This window comes from Vipera berus (assembly GCF_964194415.1).
Source record: "Vipera berus genome assembly, chromosome: 2".
Classification (NCBI taxonomy): domain Eukaryota; kingdom Metazoa; phylum Chordata; class Lepidosauria; order Squamata; family Viperidae; genus Vipera; species Vipera berus.
Window position 1 is genome coordinate 159491914 of NC_138203.1, and position 9482 is coordinate 159501395.

Here is a 9482-nt window from a genome sequence, read left to right on the forward strand (position 1 = left end):
CTGTCACTCATTACATTGAGTCTAAACCTGTTTGCCTTGCATATGATGCATCTCCCTACGGGGTGGGGGCAGTCTTAAGCCACATTGAGAAGAATGGGGAACAAGTTCCTATTGCATTCTATTCTAAAACCTTATCTGCTACTGAGCGTAATTATGCACAGATCGATAAAGAAGCCTTAGCCATAGTGGCTGGAGTCAAAAAATTTCACGATTATTTATATGGCAGGGATTTCACTGTCTTCACTGATCACAAACCCCTTTTGGGCTTATTCACCACTGATAAGCAAACTCCCCACATACTGTCTCCAAGAATGCTGAGATGGTCTATATTTTTAGCTGCTTACAGATTTAAGTTAGTTCACAAACCTGGAAAGGAAATGGGCCATGCAGATGGCCTCAGTAGATTACCACTGCCACTAATGGATCCTGATCCAGCCCCCACTGCTAAAATATTGTCTATTCAGGATTTACTTGAGTTTCCCCTCCATGCTGGGGATATTGCTGCTGAAACTGCTACAGATAAACTTCTGAGCAGAGTATTGTCGTGGGTACACACGGGCTGGTCGGAAAAAAGTCCAGGCCCTGAGTTCCAAAGTTATTTTGTCAGGAGACATGAATTGTCTGCACATAAGGGCTGCATATTATGGGGCAGCAGAGTTATTATTCCCACAACTTTGAGGGACAGAGTCTTACATTCCTTACATGAAGGCCATCCAGGCATTGTATGGATGAAAGCATTAGCTAGAAGCTACCTGTGGTGGCCTGGCCTGGATAAGGCTGTAGAGGATCAAGTTCATGGTTGCTATACCTGTCAGAGGTCTAGGCCTGAAATGCCTCAGGCCCCAGTTCATAGGTGGGAGGAAACACATACCCCCTGGTCCAGGGTTCATATTGACTATGCTGGGCCTTTTCAAGGACAGCTTTTTATGGTAGTAGTGGATAGCCACTCAAAATGGCTGAAAGTAGTTCCAGTCCCTAATATAACTATGTATAACTATATATAACTATAACTATATAGGTGCTGAGAAAACTCTTTGCAACACATGGGTTGCCTGATGTTTTGATTTCTGATAATGGGGCTGAATTCACTGCTGCTGAGTTTCAGGCTTTTCTCAGAGCTAACCTCATCAGACATGCTATGTCTGCACCATTTCACCCCTCTACAAATGGACAAGCCGAATGCATGGTGAGGACAACGAAGGAGGCGCTCAAGCGCATCATCACAGGTGACTGGCATCATAGACTGGCAGATTTCTTGCTCTGTCAACACACTACACCCTGCATAGCTACAGGAAAAAGTCCTGCTGAGCTTCTATGGGGACGGCAATTGATTACTAAACTGGACAGGTTGCATCCAGACAGAGTGGCATACAAAGCCTCTAAACCTAAACCCCCGAGGGGGCTGCAAACAGGTGATTGGGTTTGGGCCAGGAACTATGGGCCTGGAAACTTGTTGGTTCCTGGTCAGGTGGTCAAAGAATCCAGACCCCTATCTTACAAAGTGGGGTTGGAGGGAGGGCGACTGGTCAGAAGGCATATTGACCAACTTAGAAAAAGATTCCCAAAGTCCCTCCCAAAGTCCTCAAGTTGGCATCCAGGCCAGCTCACACCAGTACCACCAGAGTTTTCCTTCCTCAGTGGAACTTGATCCAGAAGAGGAGCATGGCAGCTCAGAAGTGCAACATGGAACCCCTGACCAGGCAAACCAGCCGAATTTCAGCGACCATTGTGCACACTCTGCTAAACAGTCAGACTCTGGGGTGGGCCCACCGGAAGAGGCCAGCCAGAGCAATGCAACTCCCCTAGACACAGGAGCTCAGGGGGACATGGGTCTACCCAGCCCACTGGGTAAGCTGGTAGACCACAAAGTGACTGGAACCCCTAGGCGCTCATCCAGACCACATAAACTCCCAGCATATCTTAAAGACTATGTTGTAAAATAAAGTGATGTGTAACTGTATGACAATCTGCTACTATCTACAGAAATTGGGGTCACATTTAACTGCTGTATGGCATGCTCAATGAGATGTTGTTTTATCTCTTTGTTGTATATTGCATTGTCATATCGTTCTTTAATATCTTTGTACTCCACTCTACAATTCATGTCTGAGAAGGTCGCGTAAGGACTTCTAATTACCTTAGCTTACAAATCATCACATTTAGTATTGTTTAATATTATTTAGTTTGGGCCTTGACAATTGTCAAGGGTATTATAGTCTGATCTTAGGAGGGAGGGGTGTTATGTACTGGGCTTTTGGAATATCACCATGTGCTCTGCTGGAGAACCAACAGTTCTCCAGCATCTCAGACAGGACGGCGCCAGTCCTGCTATTGGTCAACTTTGGGCGACAAGTATAGCTTCAATCCGATTGGTTAATACCATAGGGCCTGGCTATATATATTGAGGCAGGGTGACTCCAATCCCTCAGTACAGTTTCTGCTTAAATAAAGTATGTGTTCGTCTGTACTCCTCTGCGTGTTCTTGTTCCTGCTCATCAGAGCCCACGACATAATAGATATATTGATTTTCCTAAGGGGAGGTGGCAGGCAGAGAGAGAAATCAATAGACTTGCTTGTTTTAGTCCACATGTGATATTTGAAATCTCTGTATATATGCTATTTGTAAACTTACACTTTGTATTTGGGCTTCCATTCAATCATTTGTAAATCGATTTTCTTGCCAGAAAGACAAGAACAACAGTAAAAGCAAATTTTCTCTTTTAATGGCCAAGTTGTAATTTTTATTTCTGCATAATGCTCTTGTTCTAGGACATTGGGAGAAAAACGGCAGCTACCGGCTGGGGAATTTCCTTACCTCCTTAGACGTTTCTTTTTCTACCACAATATGGTGCGATGATCCTGCATCAGCTGTGTTCTAAGAAAAAGGATGGCAAAGCTACTGAGGGAAAGAAAGAGACTAAAGGAATTTGTCATTATCTCCATACTTAAGGATAGATCCTTGTCCAATCATACCGTAGCATTTTCTATGCTTTGAACATAAATCAGTCAATGTCTCAATTCTGATATGAGTGAGAAGACACATCCCGAGGGCCTGTTATTGTCCATTCTTTTTTTAGAAGTTATCTCTTTAATTATTTCCCTGTAACTATTCAGTGGAAATAAATATACACTTGCCAGGGAGTAAATCTCTGTGCGCTCAGTTTGCCTCTGAATAAGTATATTTTGAACTGTGTTTTTGGTTACGATCCCATGCAGAACTGCCTGAGAGAAAGCCTGTTGAACACACGGGACTTCTTATGTGTAACTGAGAAGACTGCAAGCTGATTTCTTACCTGAAACACTCTTGGTGGATTGCAGCAATTCTTCCCTATTTGAAATGACATCCTAAATACAGGTAGTCCTCAACTTACAAACATTTGTTTAGTGATTGTTCAGAGTTATAACAGTTCTGAAAAGATGTGGCATTTATAAGTATTGCAGCATCCCCATGGTCATATGATCAAAATTTGGGCACTCGGGCACAGCATCCCCCCCACACACGTGATCGCCCTTTGCAACCTTCCCAGCCGACTTTGGACAAGCAAACTCAATGAAGGAAGGTGGATTAGTTAATGATTAACTAGAGTGAGATTTGCTTAACAACTGTGGCCAAAAGGTCATAAAAGCAAATGCAACTCACTCAGCAACCACCTTGCTTAGCCACAGAAGTTCTGGTCCCAATTCTGATTGTAACTGAAGGACTACCAGTAGTTTTTAATGCTCCTGTCCAAACCGACTTTGAAAATCAAATACAAGGGGTTTTTGCTAATGAAAATTTTTCCTTTTTGTGTTTGTGCCATGAAAAGCCACACACAGTATATACTTTATCAGTATATTCAGATAGATTTCTTAAGCAAAGTGCTGTTGTTTGAGAGTTGCACCTGGATTAACACAAGACCAGTGGTACGATTCAGCCAGTTCACACCAGTTCAGTAGAACTGGTGGCTAATTTTTTGTTGCCCAGGCTCAGAATGGACTTCCGGAAGTGGCATCCACACAGAGAACCGATTGTTCACATATTTGAATCCCACCACTGCACAAGACCATCCGTACCTTAATTCAAGAGGTGCTTTGCAAGACGGCTCATGAATATGAATGAAACCTGACAGGCCAGATCCTTGACTTGAATTACATTTTTAAGCCTTATGGAGACCAATGCTGGCCCAACAAGGTCACTGATATTTGCTTGCTACAACAATAAGCCTTTGGAAAAAACTAAATAGCTTTTAATTGTTTAATAGCTACCACTTTTTCATAGTTATTAAACATATAGAATGTTTGCCCTTTAGAAATAAAGGAAGTAGGCAGATATGGTTTTAATTGTGTCAATGTGATTTTTTTTTAAGTCACTAACAGCTGGAAACTGGTAGTAAACAATTGCCTTAACAATATTGTTTTGTGGGAAGTCTGCTCCTGAAAATCTGGGAACACTGACCTCTTATTCGCACTCATGAGCTGTACAAGAGTGGCCTTCAACGCTCTAATTTTCGGATTTTAATCTAGTTTGTTTGAATATTTGTATATTTACTAACTCATACTAATTAATGCAGGTAGTCCTTGACTTACGACCACAATTAAGCCCAAAATTTGCATTTGCTAAGTAAGACAGTTGTTAAGTGAGTTCTGCCCCATTTTATAAGCTTTCTTGCCACAGTTCTTAAATCATGAATCACTGCAGTTGTTAAGTTAGTAACAAGGTTGTTAGGTGAATCTGGCTTCCCCATTGACTTTGCTTTTCAGAAGGTTACAAAAGGTGATCACATGACCCCGGGACACTGCATCCATCATAAATGTGAACCAGTTGCTAAGCGTCTGACTTTTGATCATATGATCATGGAAATGCTACAATGGACATAAGAGTGAAAAATTGTCATGTCACTTTTTTCAGTACCATTGTAGTTTTGAACAGTCACTAAATGAATCCTCGTAAGATGAGGACTACCTGTATTTGCATCAACAGCTTCATGTACATATTTTTTAACCCCTCCCTTTCCCCCCCCATCTCATCTGCCCAGCTTTACTCGTAGAAAGCTTCAGTAAGCTTTCTTCTCTATCCAAGATGTTGGATCTTGTGAAGCTTCCAGCTGTTTGGTGTATTTGGAGTTTCAAAACATTTCAGGGACAGAAAAGTACGTTCTTTGTGAATTTGAACAGTGTGGAGTGAAGAGAAATGAGACTTTCAGATCCTTGAGCAATTTGAGAAGGGTAGATGTTGTGATACAAGGACACCATGAGTTCTAGTCCTGCTTTACACACAAAACCAGCTGTGTGATCTTGGGCCAGCCACTCTCTCTCAATCTTAGGAAGCAGGGACTGGCAAGCCACTTGAGAAATCTTAGCAAGAAAAGTGCGGGAACTGGTCCAGGCAATTGCCAGGACTCATGGCTGTTTGGAAGGCACTTTCCGCCCCTCCTTTTTGCCTTACAACTGACTAAATTGCTATCGCCAGAGCGCCACCTCGTGCCTTGATATGGTGAAACACAGTTCCTGATGGAATGTTTATTACAGATGAAAAAAAGGATATGCAGATGATGGTAGAAAGGTAGCAGGTATTCTGTTGAGAGCAGTTAACTTTTGTTGAAAGAAGTGAATGTGCTTGTGTATAACTACAGGAAACACCCCCCCCCCAACTCTGTTATTTGCAAAAGAAAATATTTGAATATATGAGAACCAGGAAAGTAAATTGAAGGCAGTGAGGATGAGGCACCTAAGTAGGATAGGTAGCAAAACGAAAAGAGTTAGGGGTCATGAATGAATAAGGACGGAATACTAAAGAGAGTGATCGCTATTGAATAAGTATTTGGAGGTATTTAGAGCTGCACCAAAAGGGACGTGGTGGCTCAGTGGGTTAGGACACTGAGCTTGTCGATCAGATGGTCGGCAGTTTGGCGGGTTGAATCCTGAGTGCCGCGTAACAAAGTGAGCGCCTGTTACTCGTCCCAGCTTCTGCCAACCTAGCAGTTCAAAAGCATGTAAAAATGCAAGTAGAAAAATAGGGACCACTCCGGTGGGAAGGTAACAGCGTTCCGTGCGCCTTTGGTGTCCAGTCATGCCAGCCACATGACCACGGAGACGTCCTCGGACAAGCGCTGGCTCTTCGGCTTTGAAACGGAGATGAGCACCGGCCCCTAGAGTTGGACATGACTAGCACGCATGTGCGGGGGAACCTTTACCTTTACCTTTAGAGCTGCACCAACTGACCTCCCGCACATCCTGCAGTTGATAATAATATTGTACTCCAGCCAGAATTAATAGTGTGGCAAGCTGGGCGACTAATAAATTTTACAAATAAAATAAACAATGCTTCATGGATATTTATTTATGTATTCATTTACATATTTATTTCTTAAATTTATGTGCCCCCCCCAATCTCCTCAGAGACAACTCTGGATGGTTTACAAACATTAAAATGCTCTCAACTTTGGATGATGGTGACCTGACAGTTCCAATGACCATTCAAAGTAGAGTTAAGCAAAGATATATATATCCCGGTTTTCTTTTTATTTAATGTTTATGTTAAGGACATTGTACAAGCTCTGACAAACGTGAATTCCACAATTGAATCCTGGCCCATAGAAATAATCGTCATACTTTTATACGCAGATGATAGTATTATTTTACTTACATGCAGATTGGCTTTGACATTGTTTACAAGCAATACCATCATGTTGCTATGATCCAAAGCTAGCAATCAATTGTTTTAAAACAAAGCTGGTCACAGTCTCCAGCTAGATGCAGTTGAGTATCCCTTTAACTGGAATGTTAACAACAATCAAACTGAGCAGCCTAAGGACTTTAGATATCTACTGTTTTACTTTTTAGACCTCTGGCGTTTTGAGACACCAAACGGGCAATCTTATAGCATGGATGCAAAGACTACCAATGAAATCATTAGTTTTGCAAGTTAAGAGGGCAATAGCTAGGTTCCTACAGAAGTACACAAAGCTATTAGGGTTTTCACGTATGTTCCATGGCCTGGCATTTATAAAGATAGAAGCAATCCTGTCTACATTCTTTAGAATTATATGCTTAGCTCCTTGCTCAGTAATAAATGCATTACAATTCAACTGCTTCTACACTGACTCCCATCTGAGATTCTGTCACACAAAGCTCTAACCAGAATTATTATTTAGGGGCAAGCCTCTGGCCCAGCTCATCTTGGTAATTCAGTAGTTAAGGTCTTGAGGAAATGCAGACTACAGAAGTAAAAAGACTTGGGGCCAGTCACTCTCTTTTTGTTTGACTGAGTTCAACTTTATTGTGGGGCAAAATAGGGATAGGATACGAAGGAGTGCCAAGTACTCCATCTTGAGTTCCCGAATGAAAAGCAGGATGTAAACAGATAAAACACAAATCTCTTGGAAAGAGCAAACAGATTCTAATTGTTTAATGAAGTCTCTCAACCCAGCTTTATTTATATTGGGCTTAGGGAAAGCCAACTTTAGTCTAGTGGGCAATGTGTGATTTAGAACTCTAAAACAATACATACAAATCTTAACATCATTTGCTATAGAGACCTCAAAGTCCTCATATGTCACCCCTAAGTATCTTAAGAATATATTACCGTATTTTCCGGTGTATAAGACGACTTTTTAACCCATGAAAATCATCTCAAAATTTGGGGGGGGTCGTCTTATACGCCCAGTCTTATACGCCGGAAAATCAGCGAGCCCGGGAAGGCACGCCCTCCCCTCTCACTGTGGAGGAAGCAGGGCAGGCTGGCGTCTGGCGGGAGCCGGCAGGGCAGTCCTGCGCACGCGCGCGCTCCCCAGCTGTTGAGCACTCCTTAGCAGCTGGGGAGCGCACGCATGCGCAGGACTGCCCTGCCGGCTCCCACCCGACGCTCTTCCCTCTTGAGGCAGCATCGCTCCCTGGCTCCTAAGGAGTCCTCGGGGATGCTGCCTCAAGAGGGAAGAGCGTCGGGTCCTGCCGGCTCCCGCCCGACGCTCTTCCCTCTTGAGGCAGCATCGCTCCCCGGCTCCTAAGGAGTCCTCGGGGATGCTGCCTCAAGAGGGAAGAGCGTCGGGTCCTGCTGGCTCCCGCCCGACGCTCTTCCCTCTTGAGGCAGCATCGCTCCCCGGCTCCTAAGGAGTCCTCGGGGATGCTGCCTCAAGAGGGAAGAGCGTCGGGTCCTGCCGGCTCCCGCCCGACGCTCTTCCCTCTTGAGGCAGCATCGCTCCCCGGCTCCTAAGGAGTCCTCGGGGATGCTGCCTCAAGAGGGAAGAGCGTCGGATCCTGCCGGCTCCCGCCCGACGCTCTTCTCTCTTGAGGCAGCATCCCCGAGGACTCCTTAGGAGCCGGGGAGCGATGCTGCCTCAAGAGGGAAGAGCGTCGGGCGGGAGCCGGCAGGGCAGTCCTGCGCACGCACGCGCTCCCCAGCTGCTAAGGAGTGCTCCTTAACAGCTGGGGAGCGCGCGCGTGCGCAGGACTGCCCTGCCGGCTCCCGCCAGACGCCAGCCTGCCCTGCTTCCTCCACAGTGAGAGGGGAGGGCGTGCCTTCCCGGGCTCGCTGATTTTCCGGCGTATAAGACGAAAAATCTTGAAAATCATCTCAAAAGTTGGGGGGTCGTCTTATACGCCCAGTCGTCTTATACACCGGAAAATACGGTATCTGTTCTGCATAGTTTATACCTCTATCTTTTTACCATAGTTCATCCTCTACCTTTAAACAGTATGGAGGGAAGACTCAACAATATCTGATTTGAAATAGCACTTATCTGTGTGCTTGGATACAGACCTTGAGAAAGTAACATATGACTTGCTTGATCTCAAGCCAAGCTAATTTCCCCTCTACCAGCAGATATCCAGGATAGTTCCAATCAAAGCTTGTGTGCCTTTTACCAATGCTGTAGGCAAGTTTAGACTAATTTCCGTGAAAGTTGTGAATTTTTGTACCATTGTAATTAACATTAGTGATATTGTCTCATTCATTTTTTACTTTCCAGGTGGGTTCTTGTTTAAATTTCAAATTTTTTCTTTCTCACCATAATTACCTAAGGGGTCTTGGATAAATCCACTAACAAAATGAAACAAATCATACAACCAGCACTCCCTAACATTAACAGCTTTTTGGAGCCTTTTTGTTTAAAATTTCTATCCCATTCTTCTAGTGCAGGGGTGTCAAACTCGCTGCGTCACGTGATGTGTTGCAACATATCATGACTTTTTTCCCCTTGCCAGAGCTGGGATAAGCATGGCTTCCGCGTGATGCATCTGGCCTGTGGGCCGGCAGTTTGACAACCCTGATCTAGTGCATCACTTTGAACAGTTTGATGGTATGAACTGAAGGTCAAAAAAGAGAATAATGAAAAAAATTAACAGTACCCATAGTAAACCTTTTATGTTAGAAATTTCAAAAAGAACCTAATGACTGGGAATTGTCCAGTTTCTTAAAGGTACCTTAAATTGAGGAAACTATTTATCTGGTCCTCTTGGCTGTTCAAAAATCACAGGGACCTTTTATTATTACTTATTTTTTGTAA